At 31.0% G+C, this 25,203-nt stretch overlaps 2 long non-coding RNA genes across 2 annotated transcripts; both read left to right on the top strand.

The window, feature by feature from the left end:
• The first annotated feature begins 5,517 nt into the window (after positions 1–5,517).
• Positions 5,518–24,016, top strand: LOC133803965 (uncharacterized). The gene is made up of 2 exons (XR_009878229.1): positions 5,518–5,878; positions 23,431–24,016. It is a non-coding gene; the product is annotated as an uncharacterized LOC133803965 (long non-coding RNA).
• LOC133803964 (uncharacterized) lies at positions 11,647–12,464 on the top strand. The gene is made up of 2 exons (XR_009878228.1): positions 11,647–12,121; positions 12,222–12,464. It is a non-coding gene; the product is annotated as an uncharacterized LOC133803964 (long non-coding RNA).
• Positions 24,017–25,203: the final 1,187 nt, after the last annotated feature.

Raw genomic sequence — 25,203 nt, 5'->3', positions numbered from 1 at the left:
ACATTGTCTAATAATATTATAGAAAGTCCTAGATTCGAATCCCTACCTCCAATATAAGAAAAAAAATTATTTAAAAAATTATAGTTAATTGTTGGTACTTTTACATGAAGTCTAATTCTATATCAGCTTCATAAAAACTAACACTAACTTTTTAAGAAGGAATTTTGAAAAATCTTTGAACTAACACTACATCGCTAGCTAATCAATTAGGCAAATTAGCTATTAATTATAGTTAATCTTTGAACTAACCTAACTTGTACAATACTAACCCAACCTTAATGTTTCAGTTAATTAGCTATTAATGATTAATTATAATTTTTTTATATATAAATTAGATTTTAATTAATTGATTTTATATTAAGTGAACCAATTAGCTGTCGCTATACATGTGTACTATTCTTACAGCAAAATATTAATAGGAGTGATTTTTGTTGTTTTTGTTTGAAATATTAGGTAATTCTCATTATTTATCAAAAAAATAAATAAATTCTCATTATTCAAGTCCATTGGACTAAACCCATTACAAGTTCAAAGAACAATATCATAAACAACTATTACAATTTTCATAAGAAAGAAAACAATATTGGAAACTCCAACTAAGTCAAGAAGGTATGAGCAAGTCAATTTTCCACGAGTGTGGAATAAACCAAGTTTCATTTCTGAATCGAGAAATGACATATCAACTTCAATAACGTTTAAACACCTAAAATTATTCAAAAGATTAAGAACTTTATTGTTGACGAAGCCGTGCTGCTCTAACACAACGACTGAACACAAATCTAAGAATCCATATCCTATTTGTCCAAATCCAAATTTGAAGGTAGACCGAACAGATTATGAACTTTTGATGCTAAAACTCATTTATAATATAATTTTAAAATATATATTTTTTAAATAAAATTTACTTATTTTCAAGCGAATGTTTCGCAAAATTTTTACCTAATAAAAACTTAAAAGTTATTAACAAAACGAGATTAAGATATTCAATGGCTATGAATATTATTTCTCATTTTTTTATTGAGTTTCCCTTTTTTTTTTTTAAGGTTTCCTACCTCCATTTATATATGTTGCAAAGTGGAAAATATATCCATTTATTAATGAATCAAATCTCTAAAATATATTTTTTTGTGGCAAAGATTTCATTCTATATATATATATATATATATATACTAGACATAAGTAACGTGCAATATGCACGTTTGCTTAGTTATATTTATAGAATTTATTAATTATTTTTATTAAATTTATATTAATGTCATATAAATTATGAAATAAATATCATATTTTAATTAAATAATTTGTTTATTTTTGTTTAAGTTTATGTTTGTTCTTGTTTTTGAATTTGGGAGTGACAACCAGAGATTATATATGTTGACCCTCGTTTTGGTCAACTGACACGGAGTCGAATATTTGATGTGACAAAAGGTATTGAAGCAGATCTAATGGAAAAATAGTAAATGACACAAAGATATTATAGTGGTTCGGCCCCAAGAATTGGTAATGACCTAAGTCCACTTAATAAGCTATTATTGATATTGAATCTCAAAGGAGTGATCAAAGAACTAGGGTTCTACGAGTTTCACAGACCTTGGAGAGATGAATAATACAATCGTAAGATAATAGCTCTAATTCTCTTGTAAAGTATGAACTCAAAAATAGCCAAAAAGTCCATTCCTTGAGCTATTTCTCTTTATTTATAGGCTCAATGAAGATTACATAAATTTGTTACAGATATTCTTTCCTAATTAATCGGATATTCATGAAATCATGGGAGATAATATCGGATATGATCATAATTGCATAAGATCTTCTCCAAATATACAGAGTACACGACCAAGCTGGTCGTATATAAAGTCCAAATGTTACGCCATGGGAATCTCACTGGTCGATGGTCGGACAGAGCTTCTGCCAGGTGTCAGCCACGTGTTAAAAACGTCTGCCACGTCATCCATGCCTGCTTTTTGGATAACAATATATTATATGTTTAATGTAATATCAAATATTATGCGTGGATTTTAAATTTAAGTTTCTTGCTACTTTAAAAAAAAAAATTGTTGCTAATTCACAATAGATTATATTATATGTTTAATATGATATTATTATAATAAGTGAGTTTAAGTTTAATTAAATTTTATTTAAGTTATAAAACGTATGATTTTATTATTTTTAAATAATTATCATTGTAAAATATCTCAAAAATATCTATTATACCCAGATTTCGAGCCATGTTAAATGTGACCTCGAAAGCTGGATTCGCAGCGAATGAACCCGTAAAGTTCAAAGTATGCTCCAGGATTAAATATTGAGCCTGCAAGACTCGAGACGACCTCGAATGTGGTGGCCTCGAAACGTTCACGATCTCGAAAGGTAGCTCCCGAGACGCATCTATCCTCAGGAATGACCTCGGATCAGGGGGTCCGAACCTGACATACGTACGATCTCGAAGCCATGTGACCTCGGGAGATGTCATTAGCTCGAAAGCTGATGAGAAACCTGGGAGATTAAGGCCTTGGAGATATATGATAATGACTTTGAATATCTATAAGTGTTGTTTATAAGGGGCGCGTTCTGCATTTATTATTGTAAATCCCATAAAATCATGAGATATTATTCGATTAGTTATACGCCCCCTGGTCTTCAGGGGACGTTTTCTTTTATATCGGATCGCAGGCATTTAAAGCTATTTATTTCATTTACACCAAAAAGAGTAACTACCCAAAATATGTGGGATAGTATTCTGTATCCTTCTCTATAAATAGAGAAGTCGTGCACCATTGTAAATGGCCGAAATTCTGAACCTTGAGAGAAAACTCTGAAGAATTCATGCTTAAGAATTTTCAGAGATAATCTTGAGTTTAATAACAGACACTCATGGACTAGGCAGATTTAACTACTGAACCACGTAAAAAATCGTGCTTTATATTGTCTTATTTTAATTGGCCATTACTAGTAATTGTTTACGTGCTCTTCTTTCACTGTTGACGAAAAACGGCGTCAACAATATCATATTTTAATTTGTTTAATTATTTATTATTTTAAAATAATTATCATTGTTAAATATTTGAAAAATATCATATTTTAATTTGTTTAATTATTTATTATTTTAAAATAATTATTATTGTAAAATATTTCAAAAATATCTTATTTTAATTTTTGTAATTATTTATTGTATTTTATTTAAATTTAAGTGTTTACAAACTACCGTTATTATTATGTTAAATATAAGAATATTCCGTTAAAGTTAATATTAAAAAAATAAAAAACCGTTAAAACAAAAAAAATTCATTATCTACACACTTATTATATAGAAGAGATATATTTTTTTTTCTTTTTCCATTTCATTTGAGTTTGGAATTCTTCATAATGTTGTCCCACATTATTTGTCTAAAAGTAATTGCTTCTTGCCTCATAGTCATTTAAGTGTGCTCCTTGCAAGTTTCATCTCCTTGACTCATTTTTAGATGTATTTTCAAGTATCATATTTATTATAATTTTTTGTCCTTTTTAAGTGACACTGTTGATAAAATCTATAAATTATTATGAATTATTTGTAAGTTTAAATATTTTTAAGTAGCTGTTTGGTACACTGTCATAGCATAAAATCTATTAAATAATAATGAAGACAAAACACAAATTTTGTATCTAAAAATGTATGGATGTATGTGTTATTACCTTTAGGTTTGAAAATTAACTTAAAATTGGAAATTGAGTATCACACATTGATATTTGATCTGGTTGCACATAATAAAAATGTATTAAATTTAGCATAATAATAAATTTCACATTTTTCTAGTTTATTATACACATGCAATGGAGGAAAATAAATTGGTGTCTATAATTTGGTTATTGAAGCATAATTGTTAATATTAGGCATATGAGATATTAGAGTATCTTTAATAGAGTGCTAAATTAGTGATACATTGCTAAAATATAGCATAATCTACAAAAAAGTTGCTCCAATAATGTGCCAAAAATTGTGCTAAATTTGACACGTGGTAAAAGTTGTTTCAAATTTATCATTGAATACAACATGATGCATTTTTTTGCATCACTATAATAAATTATACATTTTTTTATTTATTTTTTTGTCATTTTTATTATTTTAGTATTATCTACTCTATTATTTTCTTATTATCTTTAACTATAGCAATAACATATAAAAAAAAATTATTACTTTTGTATATTTTCAATGAAATATCAAATGAACGTTAATAAAAGATTGATTTTTATATCAGATTTCATAATTATGTATTGGAACATAATACTAAAAGTTGTGTCAGATTATTACATATTATTTTTTTGTGTCAAATATAGCACAATATCTACATCTCTATAGTAGACGATCTTACCTTTATCATTACATGCAATTGACTTTTTTAAGAATTTTGTTACCAAAGTACATAGACTTGCATTTTTTGTTACTAATACACTATAACTATTGATGAAAAACAAAAATCACAAAAATCCGGATGTAACACTAAAATCCAAAGAAAATTTTCAATAAAAAAGTAAAACAAAATATTCTTATTATGATATTTAAAAAATATAATGAATGAAATAGATATTTTTAATATTATTCTACAAAAATAAATTATATAAAAAAATATATTTTAACTTAGAGAGAGTGGATAAACACAAAAGTAGATAATTAGTATTTTAGTTTTGATTAGGTGTAGACATTTATTAGCGTAATTAATTAGCTCTGCTCTGCCACGCCAGCCACTCTGATTTATTACGACGCTTCCACTCTCTGCTCTCTTCTGCACATCATCAACTTCTCTAATGCTAATAATTTTGCCATATATATAAATATATATATATTTTAAAAAAAAATACATAAATATGATATTTTTTACCAATTACATTTATGCTAGGTCTACGGTCTACCTCCTCTCTAATTTTTTTATTGGAAAGTATTTTTGTCGTAATTTTTTTTATTATTGTATATATTGTAGTTATTTAGATGATTTTATAATTTTTTTAGAAATTTTGAATAATTTATCATGTCAAAAATTACTTTCCACGTGTGTAAAAAAATAGTCACTCTTGCAATAAACTATTTGAATATTGTTTTTCGACATAGTAAATTATTCGGAAAATACTTCACTAATGCTAATAATTTTGCCATGTATATATTTTTTAAAAAATACATAATTTATATTGTAGTTATTTACATATTTTAAAGTATTTTTGGGGTAAATTTATTTTATGATTGTGTATGTTGTAGTTATTTTAGGGGAGAAAATTTCGAATAATTTACAGTGTCATCCATGTGTATAAACTATTTTAATCTTATTTTTCGACATTGTAAATTATTCAAAAAATACTGAAAATTTACAAGATGCTCTAAATAACTACAATACACGCAATTATAAAAAAAAAGTTACACCGAGTTCAAAACTAGAGATGGGTGCACCCGAAAATTTCCTATTTCCTATTACATTTATTCATTAATAATTACTCAAGTAAAAAAAAAAAAATGATTTGGGTTGGAATTGGATATATGAAAATGGACCCCAGAAAGAAAAAGCAGAATAATAGTGCGTGTGAATTAGGGCGCACGTACGAGCGACCAGCTAAGGCTAAGCCGCAGTAGTCCCTGCAAAACTCTCAGAGAAAAACTCAGTAAAGTGTTGTATATTACTGAGTGAATGAATCAAATGAGAGAATTGGTGAGTTTTTTTCTCTTCTCTTTTTGGCTGTAAAAATAAAAACAAAAACAAACCAAGAGAAAAGTTTTATGTGAAAATGTAAGTAAAAAGAGAGAGAGAGAGAGCAGTGATGATGGTGGTGAAATGGGATTTGTGAAGAGCAGCTCTCATCACAGCCTCGAGGGATTGGTCGAAGGCCTTTGCTTTTCTGCTACTTGGCTGCTTAGGTTTGGTTTTTACTCTGCAACCCTTTTCTTTTTATTATTATTTTTTAAATAATAATAATAATAAAATAAATATCATTACATATTCATATTCATATACATCCATTTATCTATCTATCTATCTATATCTTTGGCTTTGGTGTTATCCACTACTACTACTACTACTACTACTACTTATTATTATTATTAGATATATAAAAAACTGTTGCTTTTCTGTTGTTTTTCTCATTCATTGTGTTTTTATGTCATTATAGTTATTTTATTCTTTATTTTGTTAATTCCTTTCATATCCTTCTTCATATGTTAGTCCCTATACCTCTTTTTTTTATTTATTTATTATTTTTTCAATGATTTGAGTGATCTTTTTCTTCTTGTTTCTCTTAAATATGTTATGTTGTTAAGTGATTCTTGAATTATTCATTTTATTTCTTCTTGTTATTTCATCTTTTTGGAGAGAATAAGAATACAATAAAAGTAGGAACATGAGAATCTAGGGTTGTTTTTCTTTTTTTAGAAAAGGGAAAATTTTAGGTGAATTTTTTATCCATATTTTTGGTTGAGTAATCAATATTAACAATTGTAGATTTATAAGTAGAAAATTTTGCATGATAGATATTAAGTTTTTTGAAATAGGGTATGTTTTACTTTGATACTTTTATAGGAAGAAAATTAAACTAGTACGAGATATAGAGTAAAAGTTCAAACATCAAGCTTAACAAAAGTTTAAACTAATAAAAAGATGGTATATCAAGGTGAAGATTTATTTCTTGATAGGAATATTGTGAAATGATTTTACTGGAGAATAATTAATTTATGTAAAAATCTCTAATGAATACTCAACTTTTTCTTTTCCTAACTTAATTTTATTATTTCAATCAATTAATTACTATTATATATTCTACTCACCATACGAGCATAATATTTTTACCATATATTGATTTCTTATTTTGAGAGAATCTTTTCACATAATTTAGTTTTTTCCTTTTAGGATTCTTCTAATGGCATAATACATTGGAACAATAAGAGAAACATAATAACTTTTTATAAGATTGAGTTATTCTATTTATTACTAATTTATTTTAAGTTGAAACTCTAATTACTCGTTTAAAACTCTAAACCTTTCAATTTTTAGTATTATGTTAAAATCAGATTACATTTATCCACTCTTAGTTCTCCCTTTGGATGTTTATGTTATGGTTGACTTGTTTCAAACCAATTAATACAAATTATATACCTACAAATATTTTGATCTAGTCTTGTAGACTATTAATATATACACCTTCACATTATTTTAAATATCATCATATTCGGTCATATTACATTTAGGATCGTTTATTATAATCACATTTTAAGTCTGAAACATAATAGCTCTCCTAATGAATAAGCTAAACTAGCTAATTTTTAAAAATATAGAGAAAAATGATAAAAATGAACTTCTAATGGGTCAGCTAAATTTGAACTATTTTACATATTTTTTACGTTAATGAATAGTATTAGAGCAGCCCCAATGGCTACTGTATATCACATAATTCTTTAAAATTTTAGAGAACCGGTCAAAAAAAGAGCTCTATCAGCTACTGTATTATACCTAAATGTTTTAATTTTGCTACAGTACTACACTACATTTATAACATACTATTCATACTCTAAATTATTTTTTTTATTAATTTCTCATACTTTCTCTCTCTTTGTCTCCTTCAAGCTCTACTTCCATTTTTTTTTATTTGAATGTCTTTCTTTAGTTATTTATATATATATAAAGGAGAGCTTCAAGAATATTATGTGGCACTCTAAATTCGAACTACTCTTTCTATTTTCTCATTTAATCTAATTTTTTTTATTTATTTTCTATTTTCTAAAATATCTTAACAATTGAAAATATCAATATATATACATATTAATTTGATTAAAAATTTATTTAGTTAAATATCTTAACTACTTATTTATTGAAAAATACTAAAAAAATTAATTAAAAATTATGTATTATGTGGTACTCTAAAATCTCTTCAAACTACTCTTTCTATTTTCTCATTTAATCTAATTTTTTTTATTCATTTTCTATTTTCTAAAATATCTTAACAATGAAAATATCAATATATATACATATTAATTTGATTAAAAATTTATTTAGTTAAATATCTTAACTACTTATTTATTGAAAAATACTAAAAAAATTAATTAAAAATTATGTAATAATTTTCGATTATCTATATATGTATTTTTCTTATTATATTATAATTATGTTTTTTTATTCCAAAGTGAATAGTTTTACAAAATATTTATATCTATATTTATATATAAATGAGAAGGTGACATCCTATATTTTTTACAATCTATTTTTACTATTTTGTGATAATTTTATATTGTGTCAAAAAAAATATATACATACATATATATGTACATCAACCCTTCAACAAATGTAACAGAATTAACGAAATTAATACACATACTTATAAATACATTGATTCTAATATAGTCATACGTAACAGTAGTTATCCAATAATAATAGCATGAAAGAGATATCAATGAGAATGGTCACATATGGTTTAACTAAACAGTTATCACAATTAGATTTTATTATATTATTATATCATTTTATAATTAACATTTTACAATCTAAAGTATCTAATTTTTTATTTTCTTTAATATTTTATTAATTTTTTCAGTTTTAACCCATAAAATTATGCCGTTACAAAATAATATGTTGCTTTTGCAGGCAGTTCTCTTCCTTAGAAAGAGAACTACCTTGATATTGGTAAGAACATATAATACCTGAATATTAATGAGAATTAAAATTTATTATCGGGTGTTGAATCGCTTGATGCTGTCATTTTTATTTAAAACTCTAATTATTATTATTTTCACTAAAGAAAGTAAACTCTTGAGTATATCGATTTATTATTTTCGAGGAGATTATGTGAGACTCTAAAATTTATTCAAAACACTCTTTCTATTTTCTCATTTAATCTAATTTTTATTCATTTTCTATTTTCTAAAATATCTTAACAATTAAAAATATTAATATATATATACATATTAATTTAATTTACTTAAATATCCTAACTACTTAATCATTGAAAAATACTAAAAAAAATTAATTAAAAATTACATAATAGTTTTCGGTTCTCTATATATATATTTTTTAGATTATATTATAATTATGTTTTTTATTCAAAAGTGAATAGTTTTACAAAATATTATAATTATTATCATCAATCATCAATATTTATAATTGTATTTTTCTCTTATTTGATATTTTACTAAACTTGTGAAACTAAGATATTACTAATGGCATTATTTGGATTTGTGATTTGTTTTCACTATAATAAATAAATATTTTATAGATTGTAATTTTCGTTGACATTCCCGCAACAACAAAAGATGCGGAGGTTGATGTGAAACACGAAAAATTCTTTTTAGAAATAAGGAACACATTATGAATGAAAAATAATATTACTAAAAATAAAATAATGCACAACAACAAAAATAATAAATGTTTATTTAAATTATTTATGTTTTTTTTAATTTAAATGTAATAGTTTTACAAAAATATATATTAACAACATGTATAATTTAATTTAAATTTGATTTATTTCAACGATGTATATTTTGAATTTAAATTTGATTAGATATTTCATTACAACAACTATTTAATTAAATTATAAATATAAGTAAACAATATTTTTTTTCTCATTTTTTATATTACTTTTTTAATTTATAGCTATTAATTTATTAATGGTTTTTTTTTATCTATTTTGTCTGTTCTCTTTTTTCTCATTTTTATTTTAATAAAAATTATAATAGATAAAATATCTACATATAATAATAATAAAATCTATCTATTTATATTTTAACTTTTTGACAAAATACCGGATCCAAATGTTAACTTTTAACAATAAAATATTCAAACGGGTAATCAACCAAATTATACGTGGTTCAAATAATCTATTTTTACATTCCTATTTTTTAATTTTTGACAAAACACAAGGTCCACAAGTTAATTTAAAAAAAAATTAATGGTCAAAATTGGTAAACAACTAAAATACAAGGTTCAAAATGGTGTGAACCCTTATAGAAAACATAAATTATATATATTTATATAATTTACTTTTTATAAATAATTTTTAACCTTTTGAATAAATATATGATCCACATGTTAATTTTTAAAAATAAACAATCAAAATGAGTAATCGGCCAAAATATAGTGTTCAAATAATAGATTTATCTATTTCTATTTTAATATTTTGACAAAACTTGAGGTCTACAAGTTAATTTGTAAAAATAAAAGTTCTAATGGGTGATCGACTAAAATATAAGGTTCAAAATAGTGTGAACCCTTACAGAAAACAAAAATTATATAAATATATAATTTAATTTTCATAAGAAGTTTGAACATTTTAAATAAATACATGGTCCAAAGGTTCATTTTAAAAAATATAGGGTCAAAACGGGCAATGAGCAAAAATACAGTGTTCAAATAATCAATCTATCAATTCTAATTTTTATTATTTTGACAAAACACGAGATCTAAAAGTTAATTTTTAAAAATAAAGACTTTAAACAGGTAATTGGCCAAAATAAATCTTACACAAAATATAAATTTTCTTATACATAATTTAGATTTTTTATAAAAAGAACTACGCAAAGCGTATAATAATAATAAATAAAAGTAAATGTACAACAAACTTTTTGAACTTTGTTTTCAGTACTTTAAAATTTGTCAGAATTTTTCAAAAATCTACAGGAGGTTCGCTATACAATAACAGTGAACACCATCATGAAATAAAAAATTATGGTCAAGATGTCTTCATGTGTCTATATAAAAAACATGTTGTACGAATATGGTCAAAATGAATCACCACCCCACACTCTCTCAAAAAATATTTTAAAATATATATATTTTAATAATTACAAAAGACTGCGCGGAGCGCGGTTATATTTTCTAGTTTTATATTAATTGAAACTAGCAACACATCCAAAAATTAGTTATGATTAATTTATTTAAATTGTAATTATTATTTTTTTTTCTTTTTTCTATGTATATATATATACTCTAATATATATATTTTCTCTCAACCATATATTTTTGCATAACAAATCTTCCAATATCTTTAGATATATAATAATATTATTAATAGTTAGATAAATATTTGAAATCAATAAAAAATTAAATATTTAAATGTTGTAAGGAAAATATATTTTAGCTTATTTTATAAATTTGGATTAATTAAAAATAAAATATCATTATATTTGACCTTATGCATAGATAAATATTGCAAGTATTAAAAGATATATAAATATTATTGTAAGAAATAGAGATATTATTGAAAGTGATAGAAAATATTTAAAATTAATAAAATTATAAAATTAATAATATTTAAATGATATAGAGAAAAAAAATAAAGAATCTGATGTATGATGTAATGTAAAACTTAGAGGTAAAATAGAAAAATGTGTGTCTTGAGGATGTATTTTAAAGGATGGAGTAGAGCATCCATTGAGAGTACTCTTACTCCATATGTAGAGATAATTGAGTTAAAATGATTTTATTATTATTTCTTTATTTCTCTTTCTATATTAATTATCTTTTATTTTGTTTTTTGTCTTTCCTATTTTAGTATTTTAATGAAATAAAAAAATAATATTTAAATAATGTAGAGGAAATATAGAGAAGAAATAGAGAAGCTGATGTATGGTATAATATAAATATTTGTTGTAAAATAGAAAAAGTAAGGTTTTGGTGATATATTTGAAAAATAGAGTAAAATATATGTAGGAATTTACCATTCTATCCCTATATACGCATTCACACACACATTAGTAACAATTAAGGTCACTTTTGACCTTTCAAGCTTCGAGATATTTTGTCTGAAAAATAAGACTTGTTAATTTGTTTTATTTAAACTCGAATTCCCAAAGCTTTTCAAACCCCTAGCTTCCTGTTTTACAGAAATGAAAAAAAAAAAGTTCATCTTATTCAAATGCAAGACCCAAGTTTTGACAGATCTTTACAGGTTTCGGTTAGCCACATCAAACACAAATACTCATCCAAAGATTACCAAATCAGAGAGTAAAAAGAAAGTAAAATAAAATAGAGAGTACACACAAAGATTTTATAGAGGTTCACCACAAAATGGGGATACTTCCTTTTGAGCTCGCCTTAGAGGTGATCAAGCTCGATTTGCACTAATAAAGATGAACCAATTACAAGATCTTATGAGATTCCAGGCACAACGGATCGACAGGGTAATCTCCGTTCTTTATTCTTGTTTACACTCAAGCTTCTCAATAAACAGGTGTTCTCAAAATCCTCACAACTCTCCTCTCTTTCTTTTCTTTCTTGTAGGCTTTTTTCTACTCTCAACCTAAAACAAAAGACTAGCTCTCGATATCTCAGTTTTTTTTTCTGCCTTTTCCTTTGACTATTTTTCTGTATTTGAAAAGTAGTACAATATGTATATATATAGAGTATTGAAACACGGTATGTAGATCTGGTTTTGACTGAGCTGTTCAAGTTGTTGTAACTGTATTTGTTGATCCTGTTTGAGCGGGTTGGGACTTAATGAGAGGACTTTCTATTTTTAACAAATTTCCACCCAAGTTCTCTGCTTAAGTCTGGTCTTTTAGTGCATACAACCTCTAAGGGTCTTCATTCTCTCCTTTTCTTCTTATCCTCCAATCTCGACCCCTAACAAATTCATACATAGTTTGAATTTGTGTAAGGTCACAATCTTTATCTGCTGGGTTTTCCTCAGTGGGAACCTTTTCGATTAGGACTTTTTCGTGAGTTACCTTTTCTCTTATGAAATGTATTTAATCTCCACATGTTTGGTCCTGTCATGAAAGAAAGGATTCTTACACAAGTGGATGCAACTTTGACTGTCTGAATAAACTGTAGGTACCTTGCATTGGAGATTTATTTCCTTCATTAGACCATGAATCCATAGGGCTTCCTTTATTGCTTCTGTCACAACAATGTACTCCGATTCAGTAGTGGATAATGTCACTACTGGCTGAAGTTGAACTCTCCAGCTTATACAATTTCCTCCAAGCAAGAAATAGTATGTTGATGTAGAGCTTCGTTGATCTCAGTCACCAGCATAATCTACATCATTGAAACCTTCAAGGAGAATATTAGATACCTGCTTTCTGTACACCAATCCCACCTTGGCCATGCCTAGTAGATATCTGAGACCCATTTCATTGCTTGCCAATGTTCTTTGCTTGAGTCAGCCATATATTTGTTTTGTTGGTATTTATAGATCAAATTAGAGATTATACGCAGCGGAACAATAATCAAAATTGTTAATTTAACCCCACAAGATTTCTAGATATACTTCTTCACATACATATATATATTGAATCAAAGAGATGAATAGAAAAATTACCTCAAGTCCTTCCTTGCTGCTATCTTTTTGTACGGCAAAATCCTTGAGAACTCACACCAAGATCTTCCAAAAATGTTCTCAACACACAAAGAACGAGTGTGGGCTCGTTATACAAAACAATAGGCAAAATCTATTTATCAGATGTTCTCAACACATGAGAGCTGATAACGTTTAGACCTAAATTTGTGAAGAACAGTGACCTATGCTTGTAGCACTGTTCTATTTCTCTCAGGAAGATTTTACGATATATTTTCTATTTCTGAAAAGTATCCATCTGAAAACTGATCTCCTTTATTTAATATATCCAATATATATTAAAAATAAATAATATTAGTTATTTTAAACAATTTAAAAATAACTAATCAGTTATCAGATTTTTGTTTAAATAATAATATTTTAATCACATTAAAATATCTAATTATTTATTTAATATTTAAATAACGAGAATTGTTGAACCAAGATTCCCTTGGAATCTTCTTGTGCGTGTAGCACAGTGTCTGAGCACTGTGCTACACGCCCAACCCATGCCAGGGAGGGCATGTGATTTTCCCAATTTTCATCATTATTTAAATACCAAAAATCCCAAAAATAAATTAATTCAAAATAAATTATATTTTTGTTAAATCAAATAATTAATTAATTCTCAATTAATTAATTACACATAATTATACAATAATTATGTTTAGTGCATAGAAAAATATTTTACTTATCAAATAAGTCATTTTGCCCATTTTTGTATTTATCTTTGTCAGTGTTTGTTTGAGCCATTTCAGGGACCATGAACCTATAACTTTAAGCTCTAATAAATTAAAACTAAATAATTAAACTCTTTAATTATAATTTTTAATTTATTAATTCTGATATTTCTCCACTATAAATTCAGAATTGCGCTCTTTATGTTATAGATATACTTTTACATAAATCTTATTTTAAGTTGTCCATTAATATAACCATCTTACAATAGTTCAACCCTCTAATTAATTAGTTCATAAATTAGAATGGAAGAACTACCATTTTACCTTTCTAATTTACTTCTTATTCCTTAAGTATCATTAATTTACTAGTGAATATTTATTCTATAATCTAATTATAGATTTGAGCTCAAAATCATTCAGTTCCAGAATTAACCCTTAAGGGAACCAATATACGATCTGTTAGGAAAGATTAGATTCTGTATTGTTGATACATGTTCCCAGCCATCCATGATATTAAATCTCCAAAACAAAAGTCATTAGCCTCAATCTATGAAGAGACCTTAATGAATGAATCAAAAGATTTAATAAACATAAACAAGAGTTCATGAACACTCATGATTTAGGTTGATCTATAAATGATCATCAGCTATGATATGAATTACAAATCTTTATTATAAAATGGTTTTTGGATAAAGACTTTTAATCATATCGGTCCTTGTCATATATAATCATATTATATAAAGCACCTTTACCGAGATGTCTTACCACATCAATAATCCGAATCTAGATTATTTGTATCAACATGACACTCAGTAAACCGTACTTACAACCCTAATTAAAATATTCCATAACTTCAATTTGTTGTTGACAATTTTTATTCATTCATGTGATCTTAATTCTCTCGTACTAATACAATATCACATTCTCAATAATGAATATGGAATTTTTCTGATATTTACAAAAAAAAATTATTCAAACAATAATTTAATAATCTAAATATAACAATAATAGACTATTGTATTTATTTATTCATTGAAATAATAAATGTCTTTTACATGCTTTTAGGACATACTCCTAACAATCTTTCACTTGTACTTAAAGCAAGTAAGGCATTTCTCTCAATCCCATATTACGTACATGACCCTCGAATTGCTTTGTAGGAAGCGTCTTTGTAAACGGGACTGCTAGGTTGTGTTCTGATGCGATTTTTAGAATGGGCACATCTCCTCTATGTACGATTTCTTTGACTAAGTGGTATTTGCGCTCTATGTACTTTCCCCTCTTGTGGCTTCTTGATTCTTTAGAATTAGCCACTGCTTCACTGTTGTCACAGTAAAGAACAAGTGGTTTCTCCACTTCTGGAACAACTTTCAGATCCGTGTAGAACTTTTTCAGCCAAATTGCTTCTTTAGCTGCTTCACAAGCTGCTATGTATTCAACTTCCATGGTTGAATCAGCTATACTGGATTGTGTTGACTGTGTTTTTAGCCAACGACGTGAGAACGTCAAATACGACAAACCTTCAAGAGAATTTAAACAACACAGACGGTATAATAAAGAAAATAAAGAACACACAAGATTTTTATAGTGGTTCAGCCCCGATCAGTCGGTAATAGCCTAATCCACTTAGAGTTGTGATTATAGATCTGTACTCAAGATTAGATGGACTGAGCCAACTGAGTTTCTTCAATACAGATTGCAAAAATACAAGAATTCTTTCAAATATCAGCACTTTCTCTCTCTAGAATACTCATACCCAAATTTTCTCTCTCTAGAAAGAAGAAGCAGAAGAAGCCCCTCTCTCATCGCATAAGCCCTCTATTTATAGGCTTAGGGTCATACATATGGTATCCCCTAGAACCGGGATATTTTATTATATTTATTACATTTAAATTACAAAGAAACATTCAAAATTCAAAATGTAACAAACCCCCCATTTGTGGGAAGAATGAGAGATTCCCGCATATCTTGTTGAAGTTTTTTCTGAGAATCTTGACTTAGTCCTCCTCTTGCTAGTTGATCCACCTCCTACTGACCACCCATGCAAGTGCTGGTCGGACATGTGCATGGTGGTAGGACATGTTTTTGTGGGTCGGACAAGTGCATGGTGGTAGGACATGCACTCCTCTCCTCTAACATGGCACTCTCCTCTAGCATGCCATATCTCTCCTCTAACATGACACTCTTTTATTTGGGCAACCATGCACTTGTTAGACATATGTATAAAGACCAAATTCTTGGGCTCTCCTCGGACCACATTCTTGGGGTCTCGTAGGACCACTCTCTTGGGGTCTCCTAGGACTACTCTCTTGGGCTCTCCTCGGACCAAAGTCCCTTGGGCTCTCCTCGGACCACATCCTTGGGATCTCCTAGGATACACTCTCCTTAGCTCTCCCAAGATACACTCTCCTTAGCTCTCCTAGGATGCACTTGGCTTGGTTATGACATCTTTCAAGCAGTCCAAACTCTTCACCAGTGTACCGGGTCACTTTATCACAACTCTAAGGAGTCAATGTATCTATTGACTATTTAATGTGTCTTTTACGGACCATGTACTGCCATTTGTCACCTTTATTGCCACGTCATTGATCTCCAATTTTTGGGGATAACAGATTGCTTAATGCTTCTCCAGACAACTTCTCCACCACCAAAGAGTGAATACTGACCCAGAAGTAGATTTTCTACTATCTTTGTCTGATTAAAAATCTGAGTCAGTGTATCCAGTAGGTTCAAGGTCACTACCCGAATATACTAGCATATAGTTTCTTGTTCTCCTGAGATACTTGAGAATATGTTTCATCGCAATCCAATGTTCCAAGCCTGGATTTGACTGATAACGACTGACAATCCCTACTGCATAACATATGTCAGGTCTAGTACATAACATTGCATACATTAGGCTCCCTACAGCTGATGCATAGGGATACTTTCTCATGTCCTCTTGCTCTTGTGGTGTCTTTGGACACTGATCTTTGCAAAGAGTAATTCCATGTCTGGTCGGCAATTGACCCTTTTTGGAATTTTCCATAGAGAATCTTTCAAGCACTTTATCTATATAATTTTCTTGCCAAGAGCTTGTTCTTTCTATCTCTTAGAATTTTAATGCCTAGAACATAACTCGCTTCTCCCAAATCTTTCATTTAGAATTTGCAGTTGAATCAGGAATCTGGGTAGTGGCATCTGGAAGCTCTTCTGGAGATGTTGTAGTCAATACTGTGTCAGGTGGAGGCAATGTAGATGAAACTGGGGGCACCTGAGTTGAGACCTAAGTAGGACAAGTAGACTCCCCCTGGACAGGAACTGAAGAAGCAGGAGCAACAGAAGACTCACCAAAAGAGTCATGATGAAATGCAGGTGAAGAGACATCGATCGAAGGTGTAAACGGAGTGCCATACTCAGTCTGGACAACCGTAGCTTTGACAATCTGAACAAGCTTGTACATGGAGGCCTCAAAGGCCAATTGCCTTTTCTTATCTTTCTTGTAGCACTTAGTGAAATCCTTGAACTCTGTATACAACTGCACTTGCCAACTAGAATCAGAAAAACCCTTAAACAAATGAGCTTTGGGCTTAGAATGCGTCGAAGAAGGAGCAGTGGAAGGAGCCTTCTTGTTTACAACCGCCAGAAAACTCTTAGTTAAAACAGGATTCGTAACCTTGAAGTCATGCGTGGTCAATGGTGGTTTGGCAACCAGAATAATTTGCTGAATTAAACTCAGATAAGGCAATTTGTTGCGAGTACCAGTGGAGGAAGCCACATCAACTATTTGATCATAGATTAGACTGGACAAATCAATGGACACCCTAGTTCCCACAGCATACAGAAATTTCCCAATCTCAAATGTAACAAAGGATAGGTGAGAATTGGGAAATCAATTATATAACGCCACTTGATGAAGAACTCTATAGAATGGAGACAACTGTGTTACAAGAATATAATGATTCCCTCGAACATAATCAGACTGGCCAGTGAGAACTCGATCCATGGTAGTTTGAACTGGACTGTATGTTTTATCATATGTAGGTTGAAGCACTTTTGGAACTTTGAGTACACGAGCTATAGTGGATGGTGCAAATTTAATACAACTTCCCCTCACAAAAGCAGTAAGACAATCTTCATTCTCCTCATCTATAATAGACTTATCTAGATTAGCATAGAACTCTCTAATTAAAATGGGATGGGGAGACACCAATTTTGACACTGTATGAACCCAATGCCTAGACTTTAAAAGTGCAACAAAATCAAGGAAATCTTCCAAAACTACAGAATATTCAAGCCACAATTCTCTCACAGCAAACCATCGTTGATAATGTGAAGCCTTAGTAGCATATACAAAGTACTGAATAGAGGTAGGATTAACTATAGACATATACTCCTTAGGGCCAGAAACACGCTTTGATTTTTTAGGAAAAGGTTCAAACATAGGGTCCTTGGACTTACGTTTTGGAGTAGAAGATTTCTTAGGAGGTGATGAAACAGATACTTTTTCTTTTCCTTTGGACTTAGCAGGGACTTGGGTTTTGCTTTTTGACTCAATTCCAGAATATGTCTTGGGGTGTTTGGGTGATGACTGCTTAGACACACAAAGCGACTTAGGAGGGGTTGGAGTGGGTGGGTTAGTGTCTGGTAATGGAGGTGACTCACGAGGTGGAGTGGATGTTCATGACATATGATCTCTTGCATAAATGTTGAGCTTGTCAGAGTTGTTGTTAATAGATCTCTACTGCCATTCAAGTGTGAATATTTTTTTTTGGCACTTTAGACTTGATTCTTGATGCTTGTTTCATATTTTTTCAAATGTCCTGTTTGGTCTTTCGTGTATTACTTTTGGTTTTATTTTTTTTTAATGGGCTTTGATGTTTTATTTTGTGCATTTTAAAAAAAAAAAATATATATCATTTGTTCATGCACGGTCAATAACTAGTAGGGGAATGCGAATGGCCTTTATATATATATATATTTTCTTTTGAGCTTGTGTGAAGTTTTTTTTCGTAGTGGTCACAACTCAGAAACCCTAGGCGTGTAAGTCATCATGAAACAGAGAGCAAATCGTCGTCTTTCGGTTCTCGTCTTTTTCCCCCGATTTGACCCTTTTTTCCTTGGTAATTGAGGAATTATAACATTCCCGCTCTTCTCGTTGGTCTCCCAATACACATCCTACCCCTGCGTCAGTTGGAAACTTCATGGCTAGGTGTCAGACCGAGGTCACGGCTCGCTGGTGGACTAGAATAGGCCTTCCAATCACAACATGTTTGGCAGCCATCTCCTCCAAACGACGCCAACCAGTACTCATGGTCAAAAATCCATGCGATCAGAGAAATAGTAAAGTTGTTAGTATAAATAAAAGAGTAAGAAAAATTCTAAGTAGTATATCCGAGCTATTATTATTGGTCGATACATTATTTATGGTACTACTGCTACACTCACTTTCTGCCTCGAAGAAGTCTGAATTTAAACTATTGATCACATATTTAAAGTTGTCGTCCATGTCGAATAAATGACAGGGAATGGGCAAATTGTCTAAAAGTGAGAAGCTAGTATCGTTCTCATCAGAAGACCCGAGTATGGACTCGGGGTATTCTGGAAGTTTTGGCTTGCCCTTCCCATGTTGGGTAGTGGTAGCAGCAGCTCGTGGGGTGCTAGAGGTTTCCCTGATGGTCACTCATGTTGCCCGCCGTCTCGGGGGTTATGACACATCTTGTTGCTGCTTGGGGATCTCTTCTCCAGTGGCACTCCCTACTGTAGACTCCCTCACTTCCTGGTGAGGTGCAAGAAGGTCGACCAGCCTTAAGTTGCTCTCAGTAACCAACTCTTTGACGCTCTTCTCGATGTTCGTCATGCTGGCCAAGGCTGCGGCCCTTATCTCCATCTCTGGAGTAGGGTCTGGTCGGTACCATGGACCTAAACAACACCAAAGTTCTATAGACGGTATAGAAAAACTAGAAGAAATTAGACGACCAGTGAGTAAAAGATTTACCTCCTCCGGTGAAGGCTAGGTTATTTGTGACCAGGTCTGTTGTAAGAAAGTACTCCTGGAAGTACTTCCCTACATTGGATTTGTAGGTGATGTTGCTCAAGAAGGTACGAGCGGACTCTTGATGGTAGAAATGGAAGAACCCCGTGTTGTTGTGGTTGGGGTTGGATTTGAGATCGAACAGGTAGTTGATCTCGTGTGGTGTAGGTACAGGTCATTTCTTATGGTTATAAATGATATAGAGTGCATATAGTACTCTATATCCATTGGGGGTAATTTGAAAGAGGGCGACCTCAAAATAATTGGCCACCCCCTGAAAGAATTCATGCAGGGGCAAGATTGCCCCTGCCTCGATATGGTACCTCGACCAGGCGTTGAAGGGGCCTCCGAGCACGTTTTCCCTTTGGTCGGGTGAAGGTCTGATTAGGTTTATCCCAGGAAGATCGTACTTCTTGAGATAGTTATTCACCATCCTAGCTGATATAATGCTAGGAGGGGCAACGTACCATTCGACCTCTGGCCTAAAGACGTTGCGAGGTCGAGCTTTAGGTTGAATTTTTGGTGGTACAGTATTTATAGGCTGAGGGTTTGTAAAAGGATCCTTGGTACGATGGGCAGGCTGGTTAAAAGAAGGGTTGGTTGTTTTCTTCTTTCTACGAGCAGTATAATTCACGCGACCCATGATCGTTGGACTGGGTGGAGGTCTAGTCGCTGGGTTGTGTTGAGAAAATGGGACTTCTAAAAACGCAGTGACGGTTGTTCTTGACCCTTAAACAGTAACGTGAGCATATCGTTGTCGATCGACCTCTCACCTCCCCAAGGATCGTGCATGAAAATTTGGGAACATAAAATGGGAGATGAGAATCTACAACCAACAGATAGAAGAAATAGAAACGTTGGGATAACATTGCTCGTGTATAAAAGTTAAGCTTTTATACGACCAACAACATTCTAATGTAAACACTAAAAGCATGCAAACAGTTTGGAAAAACAGATTGAAAAGCGGAAGTGAAAATTTTTTCGGGGAAACTTTTCGACTCCGAAAACAGGCAGGAAAAAACCAGATTTTTCTGAAAGCATAAAAATCGAATTTTTACTTCGATTTTGTGCCCTAAAGCAGTGTTCCTACTTCCCACGCCAATTTCTAAGACTCATTTAGTGTTTTCCAAATAAAACTCCTATCCTATCATGTTACTACCTACGAGCTCGATTACCCCGAAATCGTTTTTCCTCAAGAACATTCAAAAACTCAAAGCTCGAATATCAGAAAACTAGAGAAATAAACGTTGCATGGTATAGCAGAGACGAATCAATCAAGAAACTTACTTGAGTGAAAGATTGCAGCGAAGTCACGAGCGTTGATGCTTGCGGTTGGACGGACACACCTTGGATCACCAAATTTTTCTGAGTTTTTCTTGCTTTTTTCTTCTGCGTTCTTGAGAAAAAGAAGAGTGGTAAAAGGTAAAAAGTGAGAAGAGTGAGTTATTTATACTGATCGTAGCACAGTTAAAAAGGTAATGATTGGGTGAGTTTTCGAAATGTGGGGAATCGTGTTAGTCGTCAAAACATTTTTGGGAAACTGCAACAGCCATAATTAGCTACTTTTTTTAAAATGCACTGACAGATGTGACAGGTCATACGGAAGGTCGGTCGATTAAGTTTATTATATGCTGGTCACAGTAAAATAAACTTGGGGGCCAAATGTTTACCCAAAGAATGACTACCTGATGATGTGGCAGAATTAGTCTACACGTGAGATACACGTGACAGTTTAAGTGAGTATGATCTGTTCGACCATCAACCAGAAAAGAATTGGCTCATCAGACATCATATTTATGGGTGACCAGTCTAGTCGTATCTTTTCATTCATTTCCTTCAAATATGTAATCTTATAATTACCTATTAATTGCGATTTCTATTATTATTTAGATACGTCTGTATTAAATGTAATTAAGGCCCATCGGCCCATGTAGAACTCCTTGAGCCTATAAATAAGAATCCAAGGACTCAAGAGAGGAGACTTTTGACTTCGAAATTCTAAGAGAGAAATATAGTGTTTTTATCCACCATAATTGTATTAATTCGAAAGCTTGTGAAACTCGTAAACCCTAGTTCATTGATCACAGTTCTTGGAATTCTACATCAATAAGAACACTAAGTGGACGTAGTTTGTTACCATTTACTGGGCCGAACCACTATAAATCGTTTGTGTCGTTTATCTTTTTGTCTTGATTTCATCTAATTTCTGCCGTTTTTCTTGACTTCGTGTCGTTGACCAATTCGATGGTCAACAACCAGGTTTACCACAGTTATAACAACCTTTAGGATCACTTGGGCCTCTTGATTGAGATATGCCTTTGCCATGACAATGGTTTCCTTTGTGGTGTCCATGGCAATGACTTCTGCCCTTATTGTGCCAAGGTTTCCTTTGAGTTTTCTTTCTACGACTCAAGTGTAGTTCTCCACTTGAGTTCCCTGGTTTCTCAGATTTCATTTCCAAGTCCTTTGACTTCAAAGCTGAAATAACTTCTTTAAGAGTTATCTCAGTCCCCATACTTTATTGTTGTCTTCACCTCCCTGTATGATTCGTGAAATGAATTGAGAATGATAATGGCTTGATTTTCATCACTCAAGGCTTCATTTTCTCCTGAGTTTTCTAACTTGATATGCATCCTCAATAACTCATGAAGATTCTATTCTAGAGTCTTTAATGACTCATTTTGTAGCCAAAGATTCTTTCTTTTAGAAAGGTCTTGTTTGTAAGGGATTTTTGCTGGAGTTGTTCCTCTAACTTCTTCCATATTTTGGCCGGTGTCTCCTCTTTGTCAATCACCCTGATTATTGCACCTGAAAGATTTAAAATGATAATCTCAGTTATTTTTTTAAGTATTCCTCCTGCTGAATCTTAGTTGTGCCTTCTGACCATTCTATAAGATCTTCTAACACCCTCAACTACTTTTGTTGTACTTGAAGAGACCGTATTTTCCTTCTCCATATCCTGTAATCACCCGAGCATCAAACTTATCAATATCAACTTTTAGATTACTCATTTTAACAAAATCATAATTAAAACAAGTTAAAGAACGAGATGTTTCAGTAGGATCATTCAGGGGAATATCCACAAATTCTTCAATATTGGGTTCTGCCTCTTGAGGATCAACTTCCTCCAGTGTTTGTTGTGATCTTTGTTACTGTATTGTGGTGAATCTTCCTAGCCAAAACCTGGCTCTGATACCACTGTAGGAATTTACCTATATATCCCTACATATTCACACACACACACACACACACACACACACACACACAAGTAACAACTACGATCACTTTTGACCTTTCAAGCTTTGAGATATTTTTTCTGAAAATAAGACTTGTTAATTTGCTTTATTCAAACCCGAATTTCCAAAGCTTTTCAAACCCCTAGCTTCATGTTTTACAGAAATGAAAAAAGAAGAAGTTCTTGTTCATATGCAAGACCCAAGATCTAACATATCTTTACAGGTTTCAGTTAGCTGCATCAAACACAAATACTCATCCAAACTTTACCAAATCAGAGAGTAAAGAAAGTAAAATAAAATAGAGAGTATACACAGAGATTTTATTAAGGTTCACCACCAAATGAGGCTAGTTTCTCTTGAGCTCTCGCCTTAGAGATGATTAAGCTCGATCTGCACTAATAAAGATGAACCACTTACAAGATCTCCTGAGATTCCAGCTAGAGCTGATCAGCAAGGTAATCTCATTCCTTTATTCTTGTTTACACTCAAGCTTCTCAATACACAGATACTCTCAAAATCCTCACAACTCTCCTCTCTTTTCTTTCTTGTAGGCTATTTTCTACTCTCAACCTAAAACAAAAGACTAGCTCTAGATATCTCAGTTTCTTTTTCTGCCTTTTTCTTTGACTATTTTTCTGTATTTGAAGAGTAGTACAATATGTATATATTTAAATTTTTGAAACACAGTATGTAGATCTGGTTTTGATTGAGCTGTTCAAGTTATTGTAGCTAAAATTCTGTTGTAACTGTATTTGTTGATCCTGTCTGAGTGAGTTGGGACTTAATGAAAAGACTTGCTATTTTTAACATCTATTGGGAGTACCCTAAGAAAATATATTAGGAACATAAAAATCTTACATAGAATTAAGTTCCTACTTAAAACTAATTAATTTCAAGTTAGAAACTCGATGTCTTCCTAACAGCCTATTCTTTTTTTTTTTGATCAAGAAGGAAAATGAACTTCATTGAACAAATGAACAATACAAATGAGAGTCAAAGACTCAAAAACAAACAGGAACACCTGCCAACTGCAAACCAGTCAAGATACTCAACTAATTACATTGAAGGTTCCGAATATACACTTGATCTTTAACAGACAGCTGCCTATTGGTCACTATGTAAAATCTATATTTAGTTGTGTATTTAAATTCCTGTACTAGATTCACAACAGTCAAAGAATAACCATCATGAAAACACCTATTTCTAATTCTCCATATGCTGTATATAACAGCAGCAATAACCATATTCACAATAGCAGCTGAAACTCCAATCCGAGCTCTAGCCAGCCACACCATCCAGCTATTAAATTCAATAGGCCAAGCATCGAACCCTAGCCATTCAAAGATACTTTTAACCACCAGTTTAGAGAGAATGCAGTAAAAAAATAGATGAGAATGACTCTCAGGGTATCTTTCACAAACCGGACAGATCAATGTATTCATATGAACATGCAGCCTACTGAGATTGTCTCTTGTTAAAAGCTGAGAGTTAACCACCTGCCAAAGCATAAATCTGTGTTTAGGAAGGATTAGTTTACTCCAAACAGTCCGATAATAATCAACCCTTTGCTGGTCTAAAAGACTGTTATACAATTTTGAAGACTGAAACTTCCCTTGCGCACCAGCAGAGAAAATAGCAGCAGGGTTAAAACGATTTTTGAGATGGCAGAGCTTCCTCCAATACCAGTTACAATCTGCTTTCAGCCTATTCTTTACAATTTTGAAATATTACAAATTAGTAAACATTTCTTCTACACTTGCTTATAACAAATTACACTTTTGGGATTCTAACGTTTCTTAGGAAAGTTCTAACCAAAGTGTTGTATTTTGGCATCTAGTAAGATGTCTTGGGACAAATTATAACAACCCAATTCTAAATTTTGTCTGATCTGCCTACTAAACTTGAGAATGACTTATATTATTTAATCAAGTCATTAGTGAATTTTATATTTATTATTAAGTTTAGTCATGTAATTAACTGTCTTGGAAATGTTATC

This window comes from Humulus lupulus, chromosome X, assembly GCF_963169125.1.
Source record: "Humulus lupulus chromosome X, drHumLupu1.1, whole genome shotgun sequence".
In the NCBI taxonomy this organism is placed as follows: domain Eukaryota; kingdom Viridiplantae; phylum Streptophyta; class Magnoliopsida; order Rosales; family Cannabaceae; genus Humulus; species Humulus lupulus.
Note: the sequence above shows the minus strand (reverse complement) of the source record. Positions and strands in the feature narration are given on the sequence as shown.